At 42.3% G+C, this 25,042-nt stretch overlaps 28 non-coding genes across 28 annotated transcripts; 13 read left to right on the forward strand and 15 right to left on the reverse strand.

Moving 5' to 3' along the window:
- Positions 1-905: 905 nt before the first annotated feature.
- Positions 906-979, reverse strand: TRNAT-AGU (transfer RNA threonine (anticodon AGU)). Its single transcript has one exon. It is a non-coding gene; the product is annotated as a tRNA-Thr (tRNA).
- Positions 980-1,597: 618 nt separating this feature from the next.
- TRNAS-GCU (transfer RNA serine (anticodon GCU)) lies at positions 1,598-1,679 on the forward strand. Its single transcript has one exon. It is a non-coding gene; the product is annotated as a tRNA-Ser (tRNA).
- A 356-nt stretch (positions 1,680-2,035) lies between these two features.
- TRNAT-AGU (transfer RNA threonine (anticodon AGU)) lies at positions 2,036-2,109 on the reverse strand. The gene has a single exon. It is a non-coding gene; the product is annotated as a tRNA-Thr (tRNA).
- A 618-nt stretch (positions 2,110-2,727) lies between these two features.
- TRNAS-GCU (transfer RNA serine (anticodon GCU)) lies at positions 2,728-2,809 on the forward strand. The gene has a single exon. It is a non-coding gene; the product is annotated as a tRNA-Ser (tRNA).
- Positions 2,810-3,165: 356 nt separating this feature from the next.
- On the reverse strand, positions 3,166-3,239 carry TRNAT-AGU (transfer RNA threonine (anticodon AGU)). Its single transcript has one exon. It is a non-coding gene; the product is annotated as a tRNA-Thr (tRNA).
- Positions 3,240-4,295: 1,056 nt separating this feature from the next.
- Positions 4,296-4,369, reverse strand: TRNAT-AGU (transfer RNA threonine (anticodon AGU)). The gene has a single exon. It is a non-coding gene; the product is annotated as a tRNA-Thr (tRNA).
- Positions 4,370-5,425: 1,056 nt separating this feature from the next.
- Positions 5,426-5,499, reverse strand: TRNAT-AGU (transfer RNA threonine (anticodon AGU)). Its single transcript has one exon. It is a non-coding gene; the product is annotated as a tRNA-Thr (tRNA).
- Positions 5,500-6,555: 1,056 nt separating this feature from the next.
- TRNAT-AGU (transfer RNA threonine (anticodon AGU)) lies at positions 6,556-6,629 on the reverse strand. The gene has a single exon. It is a non-coding gene; the product is annotated as a tRNA-Thr (tRNA).
- A 1,056-nt stretch (positions 6,630-7,685) lies between these two features.
- Positions 7,686-7,759, reverse strand: TRNAT-AGU (transfer RNA threonine (anticodon AGU)). Its single transcript has one exon. It is a non-coding gene; the product is annotated as a tRNA-Thr (tRNA).
- A 1,066-nt stretch (positions 7,760-8,825) lies between these two features.
- Positions 8,826-8,899, reverse strand: TRNAT-AGU (transfer RNA threonine (anticodon AGU)). The gene has a single exon. It is a non-coding gene; the product is annotated as a tRNA-Thr (tRNA).
- A 608-nt stretch (positions 8,900-9,507) lies between these two features.
- On the forward strand, positions 9,508-9,589 carry TRNAS-GCU (transfer RNA serine (anticodon GCU)). Its single transcript has one exon. It is a non-coding gene; the product is annotated as a tRNA-Ser (tRNA).
- A 2,158-nt stretch (positions 9,590-11,747) lies between these two features.
- On the forward strand, positions 11,748-11,829 carry TRNAS-GCU (transfer RNA serine (anticodon GCU)). The gene has a single exon. It is a non-coding gene; the product is annotated as a tRNA-Ser (tRNA).
- A 2,158-nt stretch (positions 11,830-13,987) lies between these two features.
- On the forward strand, positions 13,988-14,069 carry TRNAS-GCU (transfer RNA serine (anticodon GCU)). Its single transcript has one exon. It is a non-coding gene; the product is annotated as a tRNA-Ser (tRNA).
- A 1,038-nt stretch (positions 14,070-15,107) lies between these two features.
- Positions 15,108-15,189, forward strand: TRNAS-GCU (transfer RNA serine (anticodon GCU)). The gene has a single exon. It is a non-coding gene; the product is annotated as a tRNA-Ser (tRNA).
- Positions 15,190-15,545: 356 nt separating this feature from the next.
- On the reverse strand, positions 15,546-15,619 carry TRNAT-AGU (transfer RNA threonine (anticodon AGU)). Its single transcript has one exon. It is a non-coding gene; the product is annotated as a tRNA-Thr (tRNA).
- A 608-nt stretch (positions 15,620-16,227) lies between these two features.
- TRNAS-GCU (transfer RNA serine (anticodon GCU)) lies at positions 16,228-16,309 on the forward strand. The gene has a single exon. It is a non-coding gene; the product is annotated as a tRNA-Ser (tRNA).
- A 356-nt stretch (positions 16,310-16,665) lies between these two features.
- Positions 16,666-16,739, reverse strand: TRNAT-AGU (transfer RNA threonine (anticodon AGU)). Its single transcript has one exon. It is a non-coding gene; the product is annotated as a tRNA-Thr (tRNA).
- Positions 16,740-17,347: 608 nt separating this feature from the next.
- On the forward strand, positions 17,348-17,429 carry TRNAS-GCU (transfer RNA serine (anticodon GCU)). The gene has a single exon. It is a non-coding gene; the product is annotated as a tRNA-Ser (tRNA).
- A 1,037-nt stretch (positions 17,430-18,466) lies between these two features.
- Positions 18,467-18,548, forward strand: TRNAS-GCU (transfer RNA serine (anticodon GCU)). The gene has a single exon. It is a non-coding gene; the product is annotated as a tRNA-Ser (tRNA).
- Positions 18,549-18,904: 356 nt separating this feature from the next.
- Positions 18,905-18,978, reverse strand: TRNAT-AGU (transfer RNA threonine (anticodon AGU)). Its single transcript has one exon. It is a non-coding gene; the product is annotated as a tRNA-Thr (tRNA).
- Positions 18,979-19,586: 608 nt separating this feature from the next.
- On the forward strand, positions 19,587-19,668 carry TRNAS-GCU (transfer RNA serine (anticodon GCU)). The gene has a single exon. It is a non-coding gene; the product is annotated as a tRNA-Ser (tRNA).
- A 356-nt stretch (positions 19,669-20,024) lies between these two features.
- Positions 20,025-20,098, reverse strand: TRNAT-AGU (transfer RNA threonine (anticodon AGU)). Its single transcript has one exon. It is a non-coding gene; the product is annotated as a tRNA-Thr (tRNA).
- Positions 20,099-20,706: 608 nt separating this feature from the next.
- Positions 20,707-20,788, forward strand: TRNAS-GCU (transfer RNA serine (anticodon GCU)). The gene has a single exon. It is a non-coding gene; the product is annotated as a tRNA-Ser (tRNA).
- A 1,037-nt stretch (positions 20,789-21,825) lies between these two features.
- On the forward strand, positions 21,826-21,907 carry TRNAS-GCU (transfer RNA serine (anticodon GCU)). Its single transcript has one exon. It is a non-coding gene; the product is annotated as a tRNA-Ser (tRNA).
- A 356-nt stretch (positions 21,908-22,263) lies between these two features.
- TRNAT-AGU (transfer RNA threonine (anticodon AGU)) lies at positions 22,264-22,337 on the reverse strand. Its single transcript has one exon. It is a non-coding gene; the product is annotated as a tRNA-Thr (tRNA).
- Positions 22,338-22,945: 608 nt separating this feature from the next.
- On the forward strand, positions 22,946-23,027 carry TRNAS-GCU (transfer RNA serine (anticodon GCU)). The gene has a single exon. It is a non-coding gene; the product is annotated as a tRNA-Ser (tRNA).
- A 356-nt stretch (positions 23,028-23,383) lies between these two features.
- On the reverse strand, positions 23,384-23,457 carry TRNAT-AGU (transfer RNA threonine (anticodon AGU)). The gene has a single exon. It is a non-coding gene; the product is annotated as a tRNA-Thr (tRNA).
- Positions 23,458-24,503: 1,046 nt separating this feature from the next.
- Positions 24,504-24,577, reverse strand: TRNAT-AGU (transfer RNA threonine (anticodon AGU)). The gene has a single exon. It is a non-coding gene; the product is annotated as a tRNA-Thr (tRNA).
- Positions 24,578-25,042: the final 465 nt, after the last annotated feature.

Genomic DNA, 25,042 nt, shown 5'->3' on the forward strand with positions numbered 1-25,042 from the left:
TGCAGCATGTAGTTTCAGGTGGCTACCACTATAGAACAGCAAGGAAGTCAAGTCCCATCACATACTTGGCAGCAGCATGCAGTTCTCTGTCATTTTGCATCGTGACAATTCTAAATGAAATCGGCTTGGGAAGATCCTTTTTGGAAAAGACATGGATAATTTCTCCATAGGTATGTAATCCATGCATTTGCCTTGCATGAATTGTGGCCTGTTTTACTTTAAAAGTTAGATAGAAGGCAGAATTGACAGATTTAGGGAATTCTAGGGAAATGCCAACATAAATGAGAAGCAGAGAGGACTGAATGTTTAGTATTTATGCCATTAGCATGGGTCATCACGTTGGATGTAAAACAAGACCTGCTGAGCCAATGTCTGATGTACGGCGCTGTTGCATGTGGAAAGAAAATGAAGCCTAAGAATCATCACGACTGTTTTCCAAATGTGGGTTCGGTAAAAGTACTTTTGTTGACGGGGTGGCCGAGTGGTTAAGGCGATGGACTGCTAATCCATTGTGCTCTGCACGCATGGGTTCGAGTCCCATTCTCGTCGTATGATTTCTTTTTGGAAAATTCTCTATGCTCAGCGCAAGCAATGCCCCGAGGAAGAAAATTTACCATCACCGTTCAAGAAGGATGCTATTGAAGTCTCTAAACATATTTACAGGCATTATGTAGCGTATCAGTCAGGCAATAGTGAATCGGCACCTCTAATTTATCGTGCCTTATGCCATCCTACATTTTGCAAAACGTTGCAACCATCTACTTGTTAAAACTAAACCAGAGCTGACTCTTTGCCACTCGGGTGGAGTATTCTAGGGATGTGGGACGAGCATCTTTAATGTCATTGGCTAGTGAACATCTCCCTTTTGGAAAAAAGTGCTGATTATTGAGCAGAATAAGAGAACAAGGCACTGCTGAGAGTTGAACTCAGGATCTCCTGTTTACTAGACAGGCGCTTTAACCAACTAAGCCACAGCGCCCATGAGCAAAACTGTGGAAAACTGTGGAAAACCAGAAAGATGGCAATGATGATCCAGGAGAAGAATTTTTAAATGTAGGATGATTTTGAGGAGTGGTTCTAAGTTTTGCTATTTGTCACAGAGATGGCAAATTAAGTGTGAACAGATCCTATGCAGCATGTAGTTTCAGGTGGCTACCACTATAGAACAGCAAGGAAGTCGAGTCCCATCACATACTTGGCAGCAGCATGCAGTTCTCTGTCATTTTGCATCGTGACAATTCTAAATGAAATCGGCTTGGGACGATCCTTTTTGGAAAAGACATGGATAATTTCTCCATAGGTATGTAATCCATGCATTTGCCTTGCATGAATTGTGGCCTGTTTTACTTTAAAAGTTAGATAGAAGGCAGAATTGACAGATTTAGGGAATGCTAGGGAAATGCCAACATAAATGAGAAGCAGAGAGGACTGAATGTTTAGTATTTATGCCATTAGCATGGGTCATCACGTTGGATGTAAAACAAGACCTGCTGAGCCAATGTCTGATGTACGGCGCTGTTGCATGTGGAAAGAAAATGAAGCCTAAGAATCATCACGACTGTTTTCCAAATGTGGGTTCGGTAAAAGTACTTTTGTTGACGGGGTGGCCGAGTGGTTAAGGCGATGGACTGCTAATCCATTGTGCTCTGCACGCATGGGTTCGAATCCCATTCTCGTCGTATGATTTCTTTTTGGAAAATTCTCTATGCTCAGCGCAAGCAATGCCCCGAGGAAGAAAATTTACCATCACCGTTCAAGAAGGATGCTATTGAAGTCTCTAAACATATTTACAGGCATTATGTAGCGTATCAGTCAGGCAATAGTGAATCGGCACCTCTAATTTATCGTGCCTTATGCCATCCTACATTTTGCAAAACGTTGCAACCATCTACTTGTTAAAACTAAACCAGAGCTGACTCTTTGCCACTCGGGTGGAGTATTCTAGGGATGTGGGACGAGCATCTTTAATGTCATTGGCTAGTGAACATCTCCCTTTTGGAAAAAAGTGCTGATTATTGAGCAGAATAAGAGAACAAGGCACTGCTGAGAGTTGAACTCAGGATCTCCTGTTTACTAGACAGGCGCTTTAACCAACTAAGCCACAGCGCCCATGAGCAAAACTGTGGAAAACTGTGGAAAACCAGAAAGATGGCAATGATGATCCAGGAGAAGAATTTTTAAATGTAGGATGATTTTGAGGAGTGGTTCTAAGTTTTGCTATTTGTCACAGAGATGGCAAATTAAGTGTGAACAGATCCTATGCAGCATGTAGTTTCAGGTGGCTACCACTATAGAACAGCAAGGAAGTCGAGTCCCATCACATACTTGGCAGCAGCATGCAGTTCTCTGTCATTTTGCATCGTGACAATTCTAAATGAAATCGGCTTGGGACGATCCTTTTTGGAAAAGACATGGATAATTTGTCCATAGGTATGTAATCCATGCATTTGCCTTGCATGAATTGTGGCCTCTTTTACTTTAAAAGTTAGATAGAAGGCAGAATTGACAGATTTAGGGAATGCTAGGGAAATGCCAACATAAATGAGAAGCAGAGAGGACTGAATGTTTAGTATTTATGCCATTAGCATGGGTCATCACGTTGGATGTAAAACAAGACCTGCTGAGCCAATGTCTGATGTACGGCGCTGTTGCATGTGGAAAGAAAATGAAGCCTAAGAATCATCACGACTGTTTTCCAAATGTGGGTTCGGTAAAAGTACTTTTGTTGACGGGGTGGCCGAGTGGTTAAGGCGATGGACTGCTAATCCATTGTGCTCTGCACGCATGGGTTCGAATCCCATTCTCGTCGTATGATTTCTTTTTGGAAAATTCTCTATGCTCAGCGCAAGCAATGCCCCGAGGAAGAAAATTTACCATCACCGTTCAAGAAGGATGCTATTGAAGTCTCTAAACATATTTACAGGCATTATGTAGCGTATCAGTCAGGCAATAGTGAATCGGCACCTCTAATTTATCGTGCCTTATGCCATCCTACATTTTGCAAAACATTGCAACCATCTACTTGTTAAAACTAAACCAGAGCTGACTCTTTGCCACTCGGGTGGAGTATTCTAGGGATGTGGGACGAGCATCTTTAATGTCATTGGCTAGTGAACATCTCCCTTTTGGAAAAAAGTGCTGAATATTGAGCAGAATAAGAGAACAAGGCACTGCTGAGAGTTGAACTCAGGATCTCCTGTTTACTAGACAGGCGCTTTAACCAACTAAGCCACAGCGCCCATGAGCAAAACTGTGGAAAACTGTGGAAAACCAGAAAGATGGCAATGATGATCCAGGAGAAGAATTTTTAAATGTAGGATGATTTTGAGGAGTGGTTCTAAGTTTTGCTATTTGTCACAGAGATGGCAAATTAAGTGTGAACAGATCCTATGCAGCATGTAGTTTCAGGTGGCTACCACTATAGAACAGCAAGGAAGTCGAGTCCCATCACATACTTGGCAGCAGCATGCAGTTCTCTGTCATTTTGCATCGTGACAATTCTAAATGAAATCGGCTTGGGACGATCCTTTTTGGAAAAGACATGGATAATTTCTCCATAGGTATGTAATCCATGCATTTGCCTTGCATGAATTGTGGCCTGTTTTACTTTAAAAGTTAGATAGAAGGCAGAATTGACAGATTTAGGGAATGCTAGGGAAATGCCAACATAAATGAGAAGCAGAGAGGACTGAATGTTTAGTATTTATGCCATTAGCATGGGTCATCACGTTGGATGTAAAACAAGACCTGCTGAGCCAATGTCTGATGTACGGCGCTGTTGCATGTGGAAAGAAAATGAAGCCTAAGAATCATCACGACTGTTTTCCAAATGTGGGTTCGGTAAAAGTACTTTTGTTGACGGGGTGGCCGAGTGGTTAAGGCGATGGACTGCTAATCCATTGTGCTCTGCACGCATGGGTTCGAGTCCCATTCTCGTCGTATGATTTCTTTTTGGAAAATTCTCTATGCTCAGCGCAAGCAATGCCCCGAGGAAGAAAATTTACCATCACCGTTCAAGAAGGATGCTATTGAAGTCTCTAAACATATTTACAGGCATTATGTAGCGTATCAGTCAGGCAATAGTGAATCGGCACCTCTAATTTATCGTGCCTTATGCCATCCTACATTTTGCAAAACGTTGCAACCATCTACTTGTTAAAACTAAACCAGAGCTGACTCTTTGCCACTCGGGTGGAGTATTCTAGGGATGTGGGACGAGCATCTTTAATGTCATTGGCTAGTGAACATCTCCCTTTTGGAAAAAAGTGCTGATTATTGAGCAGAATAAGAGAACAAGGCACTGCTGAGAGTTGAACTCAGGATCTCCTGTTTACTAGACAGGCGCTTTAACCAACTAAGCCACAGCGCCCATGAGCAAAACTGTGGAAAACTGTGGAAAACCAGAAAGATGGCAATGATGATCCAGGAGAAGAATTTTTAAATGTAGGATGATTTTGAGGAGTGGTTCTAAGTTTTGCTATTTGTCACAGAGATGGCAAATTAAGTGTGAACAGATCCTATGCAGCATGTAGTTTCAGGTGGCTACCACTATAGAACAGCAAGGAAGTCGAGTCCCATCACATACTTGGCAGCAGCATGCAGTTCTCTGTCATTTTGCATCGTGACAATTCTAAATGAAATCGGCTTGGGACGATCCTTTTTGGAAAAGACATGGATAATTTGTCCATAGGTATGTAATCCATGCATTTGCCTTGCATGAATTGTGGCCTGTTTTACTTTAAAAGTTAGATAGAAGGCAGAATTGACAGATTTAGGGAATGCTAGGGAAATGCCAACATAAATGAGAAGCAGAGAGGACTGAATGTTTAGTATTTATGCCATTAGCATGGGTCATCACGTTGGATGTAAAACAAGACCTGCTGAGCCAATGTCTGATGTACGGCGCTGTTGCATGTGGAAAGAAAATGAAGCCTAAGAATCATCACGACTGTTTTCCAAATGTGGGTTCGGTAAAAGTACTTTTGTTGACAGGGTGGCCGAGTGGTTAAGGCGATGGACTGCTAATCCATTGTGCTCTGCACGCATGGGTTCGAATCCCATTCTCGTCGTATGATTTCTTTTTGGAAAATTCTCTATGCTCAGCGCAAGCAATGCCCCGAGGAAGAAAATTTACCATCACCGTTCAAGAAGGATGCTATTGAAGTCTCTAAACATATTTACAGGCATTATGTAGCGTATCAGTCAGGCAATAGTGAATCGGCACCTCTAATTTATCGTGCCTTATGCCATCCTACATTTTGCAAAACGTTGCAACCATCTACTTGTTAAAACTAAACCAGAGCTGACTCTTTGCCACTCGGGTGGAGTATTCTAGGGATGTGGGACGAGCATCTTTAATGTCATTGGCTAGTGAACATCTCCCTTTTGGAAAAAAGTGCTGATTATTGAGCAGAATAAGAGAACAAGGCACTGCTGAGAGTTGAACTCAGGATCTCCTGTTTACTAGACAGGCGCTTTAACCAACTAAGCCACAGCGCCCATGAGCAAAACTGTGGAAAACTGTGGAAAACCAGAAAGATGGCAATGATGATCCAGGAGAAGAATTTTTAAATGTAGGATGATTTTGAGGAGTGGTTCTAAGTTTTGCTATTTGTCACAGAGATGGCAAATTAAGTGTGAACAGATCCTATGCAGCATGTAGTTTCAGGTGGCTACCACTATAGAACAGCAAGGAAGTCGAGTCCCATCACATACTTGGCAGCAGCATGCAGTTCTCTGTCATTTTGCATCGTGACAATTCTAAATGAAATCGGCTTGGGACGATCCTTTTTGGAAAAGACATGGATAATTTGTCCATAGGTATGTAATCCATGCATTTGCCTTGCATGAATTGTGGCCTCTTTTACTTTAAAAGTTAGATAGAAGGCAGAATTGACAGATTTAGGGAATGCTAGGGAAATGCCAACATAAATGAGAAGCAGAGAGGACTGAATGTTTAGTATTTATGCCATTAGCATGGGTCATCACGTTGGATGTAAAACAAGACCTGCTGAGCCAATGTCTGATGTACGGCGCTGTTGCATGTGGAAAGAAAATGAAGCCTAAGAATCATCACGACTGTTTTCCAAATGTGGGTTCGGTAAAGGCACTTTTGTTGACAGGGTGGCCGAGTGGTTAAGGCGATGGACTGCTAATCCATTGTGCTCTGCACGCATGGGTTCGAATCCCATCCTCGTCGTATGATTTCTTTTTGGAAAATTCTCTATGCTCAGCGCAAGCAATGCCCCGAGGAAGAAAATTTACCATCACCGTTCAAGAAGGATGCTATTGAAGTCTCTAAACATATTTACAGGCATTATGTAGCGTATCAGTCAGGCAATAGTGAATCGGCACCTCTAATTTATCGTGCCTTATGCCATCCTACATTTTGCAAAACGTTGCAACCATCTACTTGTTAAAACTAAACCAGAGCTGACTCTTTGCCACTCGGGTGGAGTATTCTAGGGATGTGGGACGAGCATCTTTAATGTCATTGGCTAGTGAACATCTCCCTTTTGGAAAAAAGTGCTGATTATTGAGCAGAATAAGAGAACAAGGCACTGCTGAGAGTTGAACTCAGGATCTCCTGTTTACTAGACAGGCGCTTTAACCAACTAAGCCACAGCGCCCATGAGCAAAACTGTGGAAAACTGTGGAAAACCAGAAAGATGGCAATGATGATCCAGGAGAAGAATTTTTAAATGTAGGATGATTTTGAGGAGTGGTTCTAAGTTTTGCTATTTGTCACAGAGATGGCAAATTAAGTGTGAACAGATCCTATGCAGCATGTAGTTTCAGGTGGCTACCACTATAGAACAGCAAGGAAGTCGAGTCCCATCACATACTTGGCAGCAGCATGCAGTTCTCTGTCATTTTGCATCGTGACAATTCTAAATGAAATCGGCTTGGGACGATCCTTTTTGGAAAAGACATGGATAATTTGTCCATAGGTATGTAATCCATGCATTTGCCTTGCATGAATTGTGGCCTCTTTTACTTTAAAAGTTAGATAGAAGGCAGAATTGACAGATTTAGGGAATGCTAGGGAAATGCCAACATAAATGAGAAGCAGAGAGGACTGAATGTTTAGTATTTATGCCATTAGCATGGGTCATCACGTTGGATGTAAAACAAGACCTGCTGAGCCAATGTCTGATGTACGGCGCTGTTGCATGTGGAAAGAAAATGAAGCCTAAGAATCATCACGACTGTTTTCCAAATGTGGGTTCGGTAAAGGCACTTTTGTTGACGGGGTGGCCGAGTGGTTAAGGCGATGGACTGCTAATCTATTGTGCTCTGCACGCATGGGTTCGAATCCCATCCTCGTCGTATGATTTCTTTGTGGAAAATTCTCTATGCTCAGCGCAAGCAATGCCCCGAGGAAGAAAATTTACCATCACCGTTCAAGAAGGATGCTATTGAAGTCTCTAAACATATTTACAGGCATTATGTAGCGTATCAGTCAGGCAATAGTGAATCGGCACCTCTAATTTATCGTGCCTTATGCCATCCTACATTTTGCAAAACGTTGCAACCATCTACTTGTTAAAACTAAACCAGAGCTGACTCTTTGCCACTCGGGTGGAGTATTCTAGGGATGTGGGACGAGCATCTTTAATGTCATTGGCTAGTGAACATCTCCCTTTTGGAAAAAAGTGCTGATTATTGAGCAGAATAAGAGAACAAGGCACTGCTGAGAGTTGAACTCAGGATCTCCTGTTTACTAGACAGGCGCTTTAACCAACTAAGCCACAGCGCCCATGAGCAAAACTGTGCAAAACTGTGGAAAACTGTGGAAAACCAGAAAGATGGCAATGATGATCCAGGAGAAGAATTTTTAAATGTAGGATGATTTTGAGGAGTGGTTCTAAGTTTTGCTATTTGTCACAGAGATGGCAAATTAAGTGTGAACAGATCCTATGCAGCATGTAGTTTCAGGTGGCTACCACTATAGAACAGCAAGGAAGTCGAGTCCCATCACATACTTGGCAGCAGCATGCAGTTCTCTGTCATTTTGCATCGTGACAATTCTAAATGAAATCGGCTTGGGACGATCCTTTTTGGAAAAGACATGGATAATTTGTCCATAGGTATGTAATCCATGCATTTGCCTTGCATGAATTGTGGCCTCTTTTACTTTAAAAGTTAGATAGAAGGCAGAATTGACAGATTTAGGGAATGCTAGGGAAATGCCAACATAAATGAGAAGCAGAGAGGACTGAATGTTTAGTATTTATGCCATTAGCATGGGTCATCACGTTGGATGTAAAACAAGACCTGCTGAGCCAATGTCTGATGTACGGCGCTGTTGCATGTGGAAAGAAAATGAAGCCTAAGAATCATCACGACTGTTTTCCAAATGTGGGTTCGGTAAAAGTACTTTTGTTGACGGGGTGGCCGAGTGGTTAAGGCGATGGACTGCTAATCCATTGTGCTCTGCACACATGGGTTCGAATCCCATTCTCGTCGTATGATTTCTTTTTGGAAAATTCTCTATGCTCAGCGCAAGCAATGCCCCGAGGAAGAAAATTTACCATCACCGTTCAAGAAGGATGCTATTGAAGTCTCTAAACATATTTACAGGCATTATGTAGCGTATCAGTCAGGCAATAGTGAATCGGCACCTCTAATTTATCGTGCCTTATGCCATCCTACATTTTGCAAAACATTGCAACCATCTACTTGTTAAAACTAAACCAGAGCTGACTCTTTGCCACTCGGGTGGAGTATTCTAGGGATGTGGGACGAGCATCTTTAATGTCATTGGCTAGTGAACATCTCCCTTTTGGAAAAAAGTGCTGAATATTGAGCAGAATAAGAGAACAAGGCACTGCTGAGAGTTGAACTCAGGATCTCCTGTTTACTAGACAGGCGCTTTAACCAACTAAGCCACAGCGCCCATGAGCAAAACTGTGGAAAACCAGAAAGATGGCAAGGATGATCCAGGAGAAGAATTTTTAAATGTAGGATGATTTTGAGGAGTGGTTCTAAGTTTTGCTATTTGTCACAGAGATGGCAAATTAAGTGTGAACAGATCCTATGCAGCATGTAGTTTCAGGTGGCTACCACTATAGAACAGCAAGGAAGTCAAGTCCCATCACATACTTGGCAGCAGCATGCAGTTCTCTGTCATTTTGCATCGTGACAATTCTAAATGAAATCGGCTTGGGAAGATCCTTTTTGGAAAAGACATGGATAATTTCTCCATAGGTATGTAATCCATGCATTTGCCTTGCATGAATTGTGGCCTGTTTTACTTTAAAAGTTAGATAGAAGGCAGAATTGACAGATTTAGGGAATGCTAGGGAAATGCCAACATAAATGAGAAGCAGAGAGGACTGAATGTTTAGTATTTATGCCATTAGCATGGGTCATCACGTTGGATGTAAAACAAGACCTGCTGAGCCAATGTCTGATGTACGGCGCTGTTGCATGTGGAAAGAAAATGAAGCCTAAGAATCATCACGACTGTTTTCCAAATGTGGGTTCGGTAAAGGTACTTTTGTTGACGGGGTGGCCGAGTGGTTAAGGCGATGGACTGCTAATCCATTGTGCTCTGCACGCATGGGTTCGAATCCCATTCTCGTCGTATGATTTCTTTTTGGAAAATTCTCTATGCTCAGCGCAAGCAATGCCCCGAGGAAGAAAATTTACCATCACCGTTCAAGAAGGATGCTATTGAAGTCTCTAAACATATTTACAGGCATTATGTAGCGTATCAGTCAGGCAATAGTGAATCGGCACCTCTAATTTATCGTGCCTTATGCCATCCTACATTTTGCAAAACATTGCAACCATCTACTTGTTAAAACTAAACCAGAGCTGACTCTTTGCCACTCGGGTGGAGTATTCTAGGGATGTGGGACGAGCATCTTTAATGTCATTGGCTAGTGAACATCTCCCTTTTGGAAAAAAGTGCTGATTATTGAGCAGAATAAGAGAACAAGGCACTGCTGAGAGTTGAACTCAGGATCTCCTGTGTACTAGACAGGCGCTTTAACCAACTAAGCCACAGCGCCCATGAGCAAAACTGTGGAAAACCAGAAAGATGGCAAGGATGATCCAGGAGAAGAATTTTTAAATGTAGGATGATTTTGAGGAGTGGTTCTAAGTTTTGCTATTTGTCACAGAGATGGCAAATTAAGTGTGAACAGATCCTATGCAGCATGTAGTTTCAGGTGGCTACCACTATAGAACAGCAAGGAGGTCGAGTCCCATCACATACTTGGCAGCAGCATGCAGTTCTCTGTCATTTTGCATCGTGACAATTCTAAATGAAATCGGCTTGGGACTATCCTTTTTGGAAAAGACATGGATAATTTCTCCATAGGTATGTAATCCATGCATTTGCCTTGCATGAATTGTGGCCTGTTTTACTTTAAAAGTTAGATAGAAGGCAGAATTGACAGATTTAGGGAATGCTAGGGAAATGCCAACATAAATGAGAAGCAGAGAGGACTGAATGTTTAGTATTTATGCCATTAGCATGGGTCATCACGTTGGATGTAAAACAAGACCTGCTGAACCAATGTCTGATGTACGGCGCTGTTGCATGTGGAAAGAAAATGAAGCCTAAGAATCATCACGACTGTTTTCCAAATGTGGGTTCGGTAAAGGTACTTTTGTTGACGGGGTGGCCGAGTGGTTAAGGCGATGGACTGCTAGTCCATTGCGCTCTGCACGCATGGGTTTGAATCCCATCCTCGTCGTATGATTTCTTTTTGGAAAATTCTCTATGCTCAGCGCAAGCAATGCCCCGAGGAAGAAAATTTACCATCACCGTTCAAGAAGGATGCTATTGAAGTCTCTAAACATATTTACAGGCATTATGTAGCGTATCAGTCAGGCAATAGTGAATCGGCACCTCTAATTTATCGTGCCTTATGCCATCCTACATTTTGCAAAACGTTGCAACCATCTACTTGTTAAAACTAAACCAGAGCTGACTCTTTGCCACTCGGGTGGAGTATTCTAGGGATGTGGGACGAGCATCTTTAATGTCATTGGCTAGTGAACATCTCCCTTTTGGAAAAAAGTGCTGATTATTGAGCAGAATAAGAGAACAAGGCACTGCTGAGAGTTGAACTCAGGATCTCCTGTTTACTAGACAGGTGCTTTAACCAACTAAGCCACAGCGCCCATGAGCAAAACTGTGGAAAACCAGAAAGATGGCAAGGATGATCCAGGAGAAGAATTTTTAAATGTAGGATGATTTTGAGGAGTGGTTCTAAGTTTTGCTATTTGTCACAGAGATGGCAAATTAAGTGTGAACAGATCCTATGCAGCATGTAGTTTCAGGTGGCTACCACTATAGAACAGCAAGGAAGTCGAGTCCCATCACATACTTGGCAGCAGCATGCAGTTCTCTGTCATTTTGCATCGTGACAATTCTAAATGAAATCGGCTTGGGACGATCCTTTTTGGAAAAGACATGGATAATTTCTCCATAGGTATGTAATCCATGCATTTGCCTTGCATGAATTGTGGCCTGTTTTACTTTAAAAGTTAGATAGAAGGCAGAATTGACAGATTTAGGGAATGCTAGGGAAATGCCAACATAAATGAGAAGCAGAGAGGACTGAATGTTTAGTATTTATGCCATTAGCATGGGTCATCACGTTGGATGTAAAACAAGACCTGCTGAGCCAATGTCTGATGTACGGCGCTGTTGCATGTGGAAAGAAAATGAAGCCTAAGAATCATCACGACTGTTTTCCAAATGTGGGTTCGGTAAAAGTACTTTTGTTGACGGGGTGGCCGAGTGGTTAAGGCGATGGACTGCTAATCCATTGTGCTCTGCACGCATGGGTTCGAATCCCATTCTCGTCGTATGATTTCTTTTTGGAAAATTCTCTATGCTCAGCGCAAGCAATGCCCCGAGGAAGAAAATTTACCATCACCGTTCAAGAAGGATGCTATTGAAGTCTCTAAACATATTTACAGGCATTATGTAGCGTATCAGTCAGGCAATAGTGAATCGGCACCTCTAATTTATCGTGCCTTATGCCATCCTACATTTTGCAAAACATTGCAACCATCTACTTGTTAAAACTAAACCAGAGCTGACTCTTTGCCACTCGGGTGGAGTATTCTAGGGATGTGGGACGAGCATCTTTAATGTCATTGGCTAGTGAACATCTCCCTTTTGGAAAAAAGTGCTGATTATTGAGCAGAATAAGAGAACAAGGCACTGCTGAGAGTTGAACTCAGGATCTCCTGTGTACTAGACAGGCGCTTTAACCAACTAAGCCACAGCGCCCATGAGCAAAACTGTGGAAAACCAGAAAGATGGCAAGGATGATCCAGGAGAAGAATTTTTAAATGTAGGATGATTTTGAGGAGTGGTTCTAAGTTTTGCTATTTGTCACAGAGATGGCAAATTAAGTGTGAACAGATCCTATGCAGCATGTAGTTTCAGGTGGCTACCACTATAGAACAGCAAGGAGGTCGAGTCCCATCACATACTTGGCAGCAGCATGCAGTTCTCTGTCATTTTGCATCGTGACAATTCTAAATGAAATCGGCTTGGGACTATCCTTTTTGGAAAAGACATGGATAATTTCTCCATAGGTATGTAATCCATGCATTTGCCTTGCATGAATTGTGGCCTGTTTTACTTTAAAAGTTAGATAGAAGGCAGAATTGACAGATTTAGGGAATGCTAGGGAAATGCCAACATAAATGAGAAGCAGAGAGGACTGAATGTTTAGTATTTATGCCATTAGCATGGGTCATCACGTTGGATGTAAAACAAGACCTGCTGAACCAATGTCTGATGTACGGCGCTGTTGCATGTGGAAAGAAAATGAAGCCTAAGAATCATCACGACTGTTTTCCAAATGTGGGTTCGGTAAAGGTACTTTTGTTGACGGGGTGGCCGAGTGGTTAAGGCGATGGACTGCTAGTCCATTGCGCTCTGCACGCATGGGTTTGAATCCCATCCTCGTCGTATGATTTCTTTTTGGAAAATTCTCTATGCTCAGCGCAAGCAATGCCCCGAGGAAGAAAATTTACCATCACCGTTCAAGAAGGATGCTATTGAAGTCTCTAAACATATTTACAGGCATTATGTAGCGTATCAGTCAGGCAATAGTGAATCGGCACCTCTAATTTATCGTGCCTTATGCCATCCTACATTTTGCAAAACGTTGCAACCATCTACTTGTTAAAACTAAACCAGAGCTGACTCTTTGCCACTCGGGTGGAGTATTCTAGGGATGTGGGACGAGCATCTTTAATGTCATTGGCTAGTGAACATCTCCCTTTTGGAAAAAAGTGCTGATTATTGAGCAGAATAAGAGAACAAGGCACTGCTGAGAGTTGAACTCAGGATCTCCTGTTTACTAGACAGGTGCTTTAACCAACTAAGCCACAGCGCCCATGAGCAAAACTGTGGAAAACCAGAAAGATGGCAAGGATGATCCAGGAGAAGAATTTTTAAATGTAGGATGATTTTGAGGAGTGGTTCTAAGTTTTGCTATTTGTCACAGAGATGGCAAATTAAGTGTGAACAGATCCTATGCAGCATGTAGTTTCAGGTGGCTACCACTATAGAACAGCAAGGAAGTCGAGTCCCATCACATACTTGGCAGCAGCATGCAGTTCTCTGTCATTTTGCATCGTGACAATTCTAAATGAAATCGGCTTGGGACGATCCTTTTTGGAAAAGACATGGATAATTTCTCCATAGGTATGTAATCCATGCATTTGCCTTGCATGAATTGTGGCCTGTTTTACTTTAAAAGTTAGATAGAAGGCAGAATTGACAGATTTAGGGAATGCTAGGGAAATGCCAACATAAATGAGAAGCAGAGAGGACTGAATGTTTAGTATTTATGCCATTAGCATGGGTCATCACGTTGGATGTAAAACAAGACCTGCTGAGCCAATGTCTGATGTACGGCGCTGTTGCATGTGGAAAGAAAATGAAGCCTAAGAATCATCACGACTGTTTTCCAAATGTGGGTTCGGTAAAAGTACTTTTGTTGACGGGGTGGCCGAGTGGTTAAGGCGATGGACTGCTAATCCATTGTGCTCTGCACGCATGGGTTCGAATCCCATCCTCGTCGTATGATTTCCTTTTGGAAAATTCTCTATGCTCAGCGCAAGCAATGCCCCGAGGAAGAAAATTTACCATCACCGTTCAAGAAGGATGCTATTGAAGTCTCTAAACATATTTACAGGCATTATGTAGCGTATCAGTCAGGCAATAGTGAATCGGCACCTCTAATTTATCGTGCCTTATGCCATCCTACATTTTGCAAAACGTTGCAACCATCTACTTGTTAAAACTAAACCAGAGCTGACTCTTTGCCACTCGGGTGGAGTATTCTAGGGATGTGGGACGAGCATCTTTAATGTCATTGGCTAGTGAACATCTCCCTTTTGGAAAAAAGTGCTGATTATTGAGCAGAATAAGAGAACAAGGCACTGCTGAGAGTTGAACTCAGGATCTCCTGTTTACTAGACAGGCGCTTTAAACATATAAGCCACAGCGCCCATGAGCAAAACTGTGGAAAACCAGAAAGATGGCAATGATGATCCAGGAGAAGAATTTTTAAATGTAGGATGATTTTGAGGAGTGGTTCTAAGTTTTGCTATTTGTCACAGAGATGGCAAATTAAGTGTGAACAGATCCTATGCAGCATGTAGTTTCAGGTGGCTACCACTATAGAACAGCAAGGAAGTCGAGTCCCATCACATACTTGGCAGCAGCATGCAGTTCTCTGTCATTTTGCATCGTGACAATTCTAAATGAAATCGGCTTGGGACGATCCTTTTTGGAAAAGACATGGATAATTTGTCCATAGGTATGTAATCCATGCATTTGCCTTGCATGAATTGTGGCCTGTTTTACTTTAAAAGTTAGATAGAAGGCAGAATTGACAGATTTAGGGAATGCTAGGGAAATGCCAACATAAATGAGAAGCAGAGAGGACTGAATGTTTAGTATTTATGCCATTAGCATGGGTCATCACGTTGGATGTAAAACAAGACCTGCTGAGCCAATGTCTGATGTACGGCGCTGTTGCATGTGGAAAGAAAATGAAGCCTAAGAATCATCACGACTGTTTTCCAAATGTGGGTTCGGTAAAAGTACTTTTGTTGACGGGGTGGCCGAGTGGTTAAGGCGATGGACTGCTAATCCATTGTGCTCTGCACGCATGGGTTCGAATCCCATTCTCGTCGTATGATTTCTTTTTGGAAAATTCTCTATGCTCAGCGCAAGCAATGCCCCGAGGAAGAAAATTTACCATCACCGTTCAAGAAGGATGCTATTGAAGTCTCTAAACATATTTACAGGCATTATGTAGCGTATCAGTCAGGCAATAGTGAATCGGCACCTCTAATTTATCGTGCCTTATGCCATCCTACATTTTGCAAAACATTGCAACCATCTACTTGTTAAAACTAAACCAGAGCTGACTCTTTGCCACTCGGGTGGAGTATTCTAGGGATGTGGGACGAGCATCTTTAATGTCATTGGCTAGTGAACATCTCCCTTTTGGAAAAAAGTGCTGATTATTGAGCAGAATAAGAGAACAAGGCACTGCTGAGAGTTGAACTCAGGATCTCCTGTTTACTAGACAGGCGCTTTAACCAACTAAGCCACAGCGCCCATGAGCAAAACTGTGGAAAACCAGAAAGATGGCAAGGATGATCCAGGAGAAGAATTTTTAAATGTAGGATGATTTTGAGGAGTGGTTCTAAGTTTTGCTATTTGTCACAGAGATGGCAAATTAAGTGTGAACAGATCCTATGCAGCATGTAGTTTCAGGTGGCTACCACTATAGAACAGCAAGGAAGTCAAGTCCCATCACATACTTGGCAGCAGCATGCAGTTCTCTGTCATTTTGCATCGTGACAATTCTAAATGAAATCGGCTTGGGAAGATCCTTTTTGGAAAAGACATGGATAATTTCTCCATAGGTATGTAATCCATGCATTTGCCTTGCATGAATTGTGGCCTGTTTTACTTTAAAAGTTAGATAGAAGGCAGAATTGACAGATTTAGGGAATGCTAGGGAAATGCCAACATAAATGAGAAGCAGAGAGGACTGAATGTTTAGTATTTATGCCATTAGCATGGGTCATCACGTTGGATGTAAAACAAGACCTGCTGAGCCAATGTCTGATGTACGGCGCTGTTGCATGTGGAAAGAAAATGAAGCCTAAGAATCATCACGACTGTTTTCCAAATGTGGGTTCGGTAAAGGTACTTTTGTTGACGGGGTGGCCGAGTGGTTAAGGCGATGGACTGCTAATCCATTGTGCTCTGCACGCATGGGTTCGAATCCCATTCTCGTCGTATGATTTCTTTTTGGAAAATTCTCTATGCTCAGCGCAAGCAATGCCCCGAGGAAGAAAATTTACCATCACCGTTCAAGAAGGATGCTATTGAAGTCTCTAAACATATTTACAGGCATTATGTAGCGTATCAGTCAGGCAATAGTGAATCGGCACCTCTAATTTATCGTGCCTTATGCCATCCTACATTTTGCAAAACATTGCAACCATCTACTTGTTAAAACTAAACCAGAGCTGACTCTTTGCCACTCGGGTGGAGTATTCTAGGGATGTGGGACGAGCATCTTTAATGTCATTGGCTAGTGAACATCTCCCTTTTGGAAAAAAGTGCTGAATATTGAGCAGAATAAGAGAACAAGGCACTGCTGAGAGTTGAACTCAGGATCTCCTGTTTACTAGACAGGCGCTTTAACCAACTAAGCCACAGCGCCCATGAGCAAAACTGTGGAAAACCAGAAAGATGGCAAGGATGATCCAGGAGAAGAATTTTTAAATGTAGGATGATTTTGAGGAGTGGTTCTAAGTTTTGCTATTTGTCACAGAGATGGCAAATTAAGTGTGAACAGATCCTATGCAGCATGTAGTTTCAGGTGGCTACCACTATAGAACAGCAAGGAAGTCAAGTCCCATCACATACTTGGCAGCAGCATGCAGTTCTCTGTCATTTTGCATCGTGACAATTCTAAATGAAATCGGCTTGGGAAGATCCTTTTTGGAAAAGACATGGATAATTTCTCCATAGGTATGTAATCCATGCATTTGCCTTGCATGAATTGTGGCCTGTTTTACTTTAAAAGTTAGATAGAAGGCAGAATTGACAGATTTAGGGAATGCTAGGGAAATGCCAACATAAATGAGAAGCAGAGAGGACTGAATGTTTAGTATTTATGCCATTAGCATGGGTCATCACGTTGGATGTAAAACAAGACCTGCTGAGCCAATGTCTGATGTACGGCGCTGTTGCATGTGGAAAGAAAATGAAGCCTAAGAATCATCACGACTGTTTTCCAAATGTGGGTTCGGTAAAGGTACTTTTGTTGACGGGGTGGCCGAGTGGTTAAGGCGATGGACTGCTAATCCATTGTGCTCTGCACGCATGGGTTCGAATCCCATTCTCGTCGTATGATTTCTTTTTGGAAAATTCTCTATGCTCAGCGCAAGCAATGCCCCGAGGAAGAAAATTTACCATCACCGTTCAAGAAGGATGCTATTGAAGTCTCTAAACATATTTACAGGCATTATGTAGCGTATCAGTCAGGCAATAGTGAATCGGCACCTCTAATTTATCGTGCCTTATGCCATCCTACATTTTGCAAAACATTGCAACCATCTACTTGTTAAAACTAAACCAGAGCTGACTCTTTGCCACTCGGGTGGAGTATTCTAGGGATGTGGGACGAGCATCTTTAATGTCATTGGCTAGTGAACATCTCCCTTTTGGAAAAAAGTGCTGATTATTGAGCAGAATAAGAGAACAAGGCACTGCTGAGAGTTGAACTCAGGATCTCCTGTTTACTAGACAGGCGCTTTAACCAACTAAGCCACAGCACCCATGAGCAAAACTGTGGAAAACCAGAAAGATGGCAAGGATGATCCAGGAGAAGAATTTTTAAATGTAGGATGATTTTGAGGAGTGGTTCTAAGTTTTGCTATTTGTCACAGAGATGGCAAATTAAGTGTGAACAGATCCTATGCAGCATGTAGTTTCAGGTGGCTACCACTATAGAACAGCAAGGAGGTCGAGTCCCATCACATACTTGGCAGCAGCATGCAGTTCTCTGTCATTTTGCATCGTGACAATTCTAAATGAAATCGGCTTGGGACTATCCTTTTTGGAAAAGACATGGATAATTTCTCCATAGGTATGTAATCCATGCATTTGCCTTGCATGAATTGTGGCCTGTTTTACTTTAAAAGTTAGATAGAAGGCAGAATTGACAGATTTAGGGAATGCTAGGGAAATGCCAACATAAATGAGAAGCAGAGAGGACTGAATGTTTAGTATTTTGCCATTAGCATGGGTCATCACGTTGGATGTAAAACAAGACCTGCTGAACCAATGTCTGATGTACGGCGCTGTTGCATGTGGAAAGAAAATGAGGCCTAAGAATCATCACGACTGTTTTCCAAATGTGGGTTCGGTAAAGGTACTTTTGTTGACGGGGTGGCCGAGTGGTTAAGGCGATGGACTGCTAATCCATTGTGCTCTGCACGCATGGGTTCGAATCCCATCCTCGTCGTATGATTTCTTTTTGGAAAATTCTCTATGCTCAGCGCAAGCAATGCCCCGAGGAAGAAAATTTACCATCACCGTTCAAGAAGGATGCTATTGAAGTCTCTAAACATATTTACAGGCATTATGTAGCGTATCAGTCAGGCAATAGTGAATCGGCACCTCTAATTTATCGTGCCTTATGCCATCCTACATTTTGCAAAACGTTGCAACCATCTACTTGTTAAAACTAAACCAGAGCTGACTCTTTGCCACTCGGGTGGAGTATTCTAGGGATGTGGGACGAGCATCTTTAATGTCATTGGCTAGTGAACATCTCCCTTTTGGAAAAAAGTGCTGATTATTGAGCAGAATAAGAGAACAAGGCACTGCTGAGAGTTGAACTCAGGATCTCCTGTTTACTAGACAGGCGCTTTAACCAACTAAGCCACAGCGCCCATGAGCAAAACTGTGGAAAACCAGAAAGATGGCAAGGATGATCCAGGAGAAGAATTTTTAAATGTAGGATGATTTTGAGGAGTGGTTCTAAGTTTTGCTATTTGTCACAGAGATGGCAAATTAAGTGTGAACAGATCCTATGCAGCATGTAGTTTCAGGTGGCTACCACTATAGAACAGCAAGGAAGTCAAGTCCCATCACATACTTGGCAGCAGCATGCAGTTCTCTGTCATTTTGCATCGTGACAATTCTAAATGAAATCGGCTTGGGAAGATCCTTTTTGGAAAAGACATGGATAATTTCTCCATAGGTATGTAATCCATGCATTTGCCTTGCATGAATTGTGGCCTGTTTTACTTTAAAAGTTAGATAGAAGGCAGAATTGACAGATTTAGGGAATGCTAGGGAAATGCCAACATAAATGAGAAGCAGAGAGGACTGAATGTTTAGTATTTATGCCATTAGCATGGGTCATCACGTTGGATGTAAAACAAGACCTGCTGAGCCAATGTCTGATGTACGGCGCTGTTGCATGTGGAAAGAAAATGAAGCCTAAGAATCATCACGACTGTTTTCCAAATGTGGGTTCGGTAAAGGTACTTTTGTTGACGGGGTGGCCGAGTGGTTAAGGCGATGGACTGCTAATCCATTGTGCTCTGCACGCATGGGTTCGAATCCCATTCTCGTCGTATGATTTCTTTTTGGAAAATTCTCTATGCTCAGCGCAAGCAATGCCCCGAGGAAGAAAATTTACCATCACCGTTCAAGAAGGATGCTATTGAAGTCTCTAAACATATTTACAGGCATTATGTAGCGTATCAGTCAGGCAATAGTGAATCGGCACCTCTAATTTATCGTGCCTTATGCCATCCTACATTTTGCAAAACATTGCAACCATCTACTTGTTAAAACTAAACCAGAGCTGACTCTTTGCCACTCGGGTGGAGTATTCTAGGGATGTGGGACGAGCATCTTTAATGTCATTGGCTAGTGAACATCTCCCTTTTGGAAAAAAGTGCTGAATATTGAGCAGAATAAGAGAACAAGGCACTGCTGAGAGTTGAACTCAGGATCTCCTGTTTACTAGACAGGCGCTTTAACCAACTAAGCCACAGCGCCCATGAGCAAAACTGTGGAAAACCAGAAAGATGGCAAGGATGATCCAGGAGAAGAATTTTTAAATGTAGGATGATTTTGAGGAGTGGTTCTAAGTTTTGCTATTTGTCACAGAGATGGCAAATTAAGTGTGAACAGATCCTATGCAGCATGTAGTTTCAGGTGGCTACCACTATAGAACAGCAAGGAAGTCAAGTCCCATCACATACTTGGCAGCAGCATGCAGTTCTCTGTCATTTTGCATCGTGACAATTCTAAATGAAATCGGCTTGGGAAGATCCTTTTTGGAAAAGACATGGATAATTTCTCCATAGGTATGTAATCCATGCATTTGCCTTGCATGAATTGTGGCCTGTTTTACTTTAAAAGTTAGATAGAAGGCAGAATTGACAGATTTAGGGAATGCTAGGGAAATGCCAACATAAATGAGAAGCAGAGAGGACTGAATGTTTAGTATTTATGCCATTAGCATGGGTCATCACGTTGGATGTAAAACAAGACCTGCTGAGCCAATGTCTGATGTACGGCGCTGTTGCATGTGGAAAGAAAATGAAGCCTAAGAATCATCACGACTGTTTTCCAAATGTGGGTTCGGTAAAGGTACTTTTGTTGACGGGGTGGCCGAGTGGTTAAGGCGATGGACTGCTAATCCATTGTGCTCTGCACGCATGGGTTCGAATCCCATTCTCGTCGTATGATTTCTTTTTGGAAAATTCTCTATGCTCAGCGCAAGCAATGCCCCGAGGAAGAAAATTTACCATCACCGTTCAAGAAGGATGCTATTGAAGTCTCTAAACATATTTACAGGCATTATGTAGCGTATCAGTCAGGCAATAGTGAATCGGCACCTCTAATTTATCGTGCCTTATGCCATCCTACATTTTGCAAAACATTGCAACCATCTACTTGTTAAAACTAAACCAGAGCTGACTCTTTGCCACTCGGGTGGAGTATTCTAGGGATGTGGGACGAGCATCTTTAATGTCATTGGCTAGTGAACATCTCCCTTTTGGAAAAAAGTGCTGATTATTGAGCAGAATAAGAGAACAAGGCACTGCTGAGAGTTGAACTCAGGATCTCCTGTTTACTAGACAGGCGCTTTAACCAACTAAGCCACAGCACCCATGAGCAAAACTGTGGAAAACCAGAAAGATGGCAAGGATGATCCAGGAGAAGAATTTTTAAATGTAGGATGATTTTGAGGAGTGGTTCTAAGTTTTGCTATTTGTCACAGAGATGGCAAATTAAGTGTGAACAGATCCTATGCAGCATGTAGTTTCAGGTGGCTACCACTATAGAACAGCAAGGAGGTCGAGTCCCATCACATACTTGGCAGCAGCATGCAGTTCTCTGTCATTTTGCATCGTGACAATTCTAAATGAAATCGGCTTGGGACGATCCTTTTTGGAAAAGACATGGATAACTTGTCCATAGGTATGTAATCCATGCATTTGCCTTGCATGAATTGTGGCCTGTTTTACTTTAAAAGTTAGATAGAAGGCAGAATTGACAGATTTAGGGAATGCTAGGGAAATGCCAACATAAATGAGAAGCAGAGAGGACTGAATGTTTAGTATTTTGCCATTAGCATGGGTCATCACGTTGGATGTAAAACAAGACCTGCTGAACCAATGTCTGATGTACGGCGCTGTTGCATGTGGAAAGAAAATGAGGCCTAAGAATCATCACGACTGTTTTCCAAATGTGGGTTCGGTAAAGGTACTTTTGTTGACGGGGTGGCCGAGTGGTTAAGGCGATGGACTGCTAATCCATTGTGCTCTGCACGCATGGGTTCGAATCCCATCCTCGTCGTATGATTTCTTTTTGGAAAATTCTCTATGCTCAGCGCAAGCAATGCCCCGAGGAAGAAAATTTACCATCACCGTTCAAGAAGGATGCTATTGAAGTCTCTAAACATATTTACAGGCATTATGTAGCGTATCAGTCAGGCAATAGTGAATCGGCACCTCTAATTTATCGTGCCTTATGCCATCCTACATTTTGCAAAACGTTGCAACCATCTACTTGTTAAAACTAAACCAGAGCTGACTCTTTGCCACTCGGGTGGAGTATTCTAGGGATGTGGGACGAGCATCTTTAATGTCATTGGCTAGTGAACATCTCCCTTTTGGAAAAAAGTGCTGATTATTGAGCAGAATAAGAGAACAAGGCACTGCTGAGAGTTGAACTCAGGATCTCCTGTTTACTAGACAGGCGCTTTAACCAACTAAGCCACAGCGCCCATGAGCAAAACTGTGGAAAACCAGAAAGATGGCAAGGATGATCCAGGAGAAGAATTTTTAAATGTAGGATGATTTTGAGGAGTGGTTCTAAGTTTTGCTATTTGTCACAGAGATGGCAAATTAAGTGTGAACAGATCCTATGCAGCATGTAGTTTCAGGTGGCTACCACTATAGAACAGCAAGGAAGTCGAGTCCCATCACATACTTGGCAGCAGCATGCAGTTCTCTGTCATTTTGCATCGTGACAATTCTAAATGAAATCGGCTTGGGACGATCCTTTTTGGAAAAGACATGGATAATTTCTCCATAGGTATGTAATCCATGCATTTGCCTTGCATGAATTGTGGCCTGTTTTACTTTAAAAGTTAGATAGAAGGCAGAATTGACAGATTTAGGGAATGCTAGGGAAATGCCAACATAAATGAGAAGCAGAGAGGACTGAATGTTTAGTATTTATGCCATTAGCATGGGTCATCACGTTGGATGTAAAACAAGACCTGCTGAGCCAATGTCTGATGTACGGCGCTGTTGCATGTGGAAAGAAAATGAAGCCTAAGAATCATCACGACTGTTTTCCAAATGTGGGTTCGGTAAAAGTACTTTTGTTGACGGGGTGGCCGAGTGGTTAAGGCGATGGACTGCTAATCCATTGTGCTCTGCACGCATGGGTTCGAATCCCATCCTCGTCGTATGATTTCCTTTTGGAAAATTCTCTATGCTCAGCGCAAGCAATGCCCCGAGGAAGAAAATTTACCATCACCGTTCAAGAAGGATGCTATTGAAGTCTCTAAACATATTTACAGGCATTATGTAGCGTATCAGTCAGGCAATAGTGAATCGGCACCTCTAATTTATCGTGCCTTATGCCATCCTACATTTTGCAAAACGTTGCAACCATCTACTTGTTAAAACTAAACCAGAGCTGACTCTTTGCCACTCGGGTGGAGTATTCTAGGGATGTGGGACGAGCATCTTTAATGTCATTGGCTAGTGAACATCTCCCTTTTGGAAAAAAGTGCTGATTATTGAGCAGAATAAGAGAACAAGGCACTGCTGAGAGTTGAACTCAGGATCTCCTGTTTACTAGACAGGCGCTTTAACCAACTAAGCCACAGCGCCCATGAGCAAAACTGTGGAAAACCAGAAAGATGGCAAGGATGATCCAGGAGAAGAATTTTTAAATGTAGGATGATTTTGAGGAGTGGTTCTAAGTTTTGCTATTTGTCACAGAGATGGCAAATTAAGTGTGAACAGATCCTATGCAGCATGTAGTTTCAGGTGGCTACCACTATAGAACAGCAAGGAAGTCGAGTCCCATCACATACTTGGCAGCAGCATGCAGTTCTCTGTCATTTTGCATCGTGACAATTCTAAATGAAATCGGCTTGGGACGATCCTTTTTGGAAAAGACATGGATAATTTGTCCATAGGCATGTAATCCATGCATTTGCCTTGCATGAATTGTGGCCTGTTTTACTTTAAAAGTTAGATAGAAGGCAGAATTGACAGATTTAGGGAATGCTAGGGAAATGCCAACATAAATGAGAAGCAGAGAGGACTGAATGTTTAGTATTTATGCCATTAGCATGGGTCATCACGTTGGATGTAAAACAAGACCTGCTGAGCCAATGTCTGATGTACGGCGCTGTTGCATGTGGAAAGAAAATGAAGCCTAAGAATCATCACGACTGTTTTCCAAATGTGGGTTCGGTAAAAGTACTTTTGTTGACGGGGTGGCCGAGTGGTTAAGGCCATGGACTGCTAATCCATTGTGCTCTGCACGCATGGGTTCGAATCCCATCCTCATCGTATGATTCCTTTTTGGAAAATTCTCTATGCTCAGCGCAAGCAATGCCCCGAGGAAGAAAATTTACCATCACCGTTCAAGAAGGATGCTATTGAAGTCTCTAAACATATTTACAGGCATTATGTAGCGTATCAGTCAGGCAATAGTGAATCGGCACCTCTAATTTATCGTGCCTTATGCCATCCTACATTTTGCAAAACGTTGCAACCATCTACTTGTTAAAACTAAACCAGAGCTGACTCTTTGCCACTCGGGTGGAGTATTCTAGGGATGTGGGACGAGCATCTTTAATGTCATTGGCTAGTGAACATCTCCCTTTTGGAAAAAAGTGCTGATTATTGAGCAGAATAAGAGAACAAGGCACTGCTGAGAGTTGAACTCAGGATCTCCTGTTTACTAGACAGGCGCTTTAACCAACTAAGCCACAGCGCCCATGAGCAAAACTGTGGAAAACCAGAAAGATGGCAAGGATGATCCAGGAGAAGAATTTTTAAATGTAGGATGATTTTGAGGAGTGGTTCTAAGTTTTGCTATTTGTCACAGAGATGGCAAATTAAGTGTGAACAGATCCTATGCAGCATGTAGTTTCAGGTGGCTACCACTATAGAACAGCAAGGAAGTCGAGTCCCATCACATACTTGGCAGCAGCATGCAGTTCTCTGTCATTTTGCATCGTGACAATTCTAAATGAAATCGGCTTGGGACGATCCTTTTTGGAAAAGACATGGATAATTTGTCCATAGGCATGTAATCCATGCATTTGCCTTGCATGAATTGTGGCCTGTTTTACTTTAAAAGTTAGATAGAAGGCAGAATTGACAGATTTAGGGAATGCTAGGGAAATGCCAACATAAATGAGAAGCAGAGAGGACTGAATGTTTAGTATTTATGCCATTA

This window comes from Eleutherodactylus coqui, chromosome 11 (assembly GCF_035609145.1).
Source record: "Eleutherodactylus coqui strain aEleCoq1 chromosome 11, aEleCoq1.hap1, whole genome shotgun sequence".
NCBI classification, from domain to species: Eukaryota; Metazoa; Chordata; class Amphibia; order Anura; family Eleutherodactylidae; genus Eleutherodactylus; species Eleutherodactylus coqui.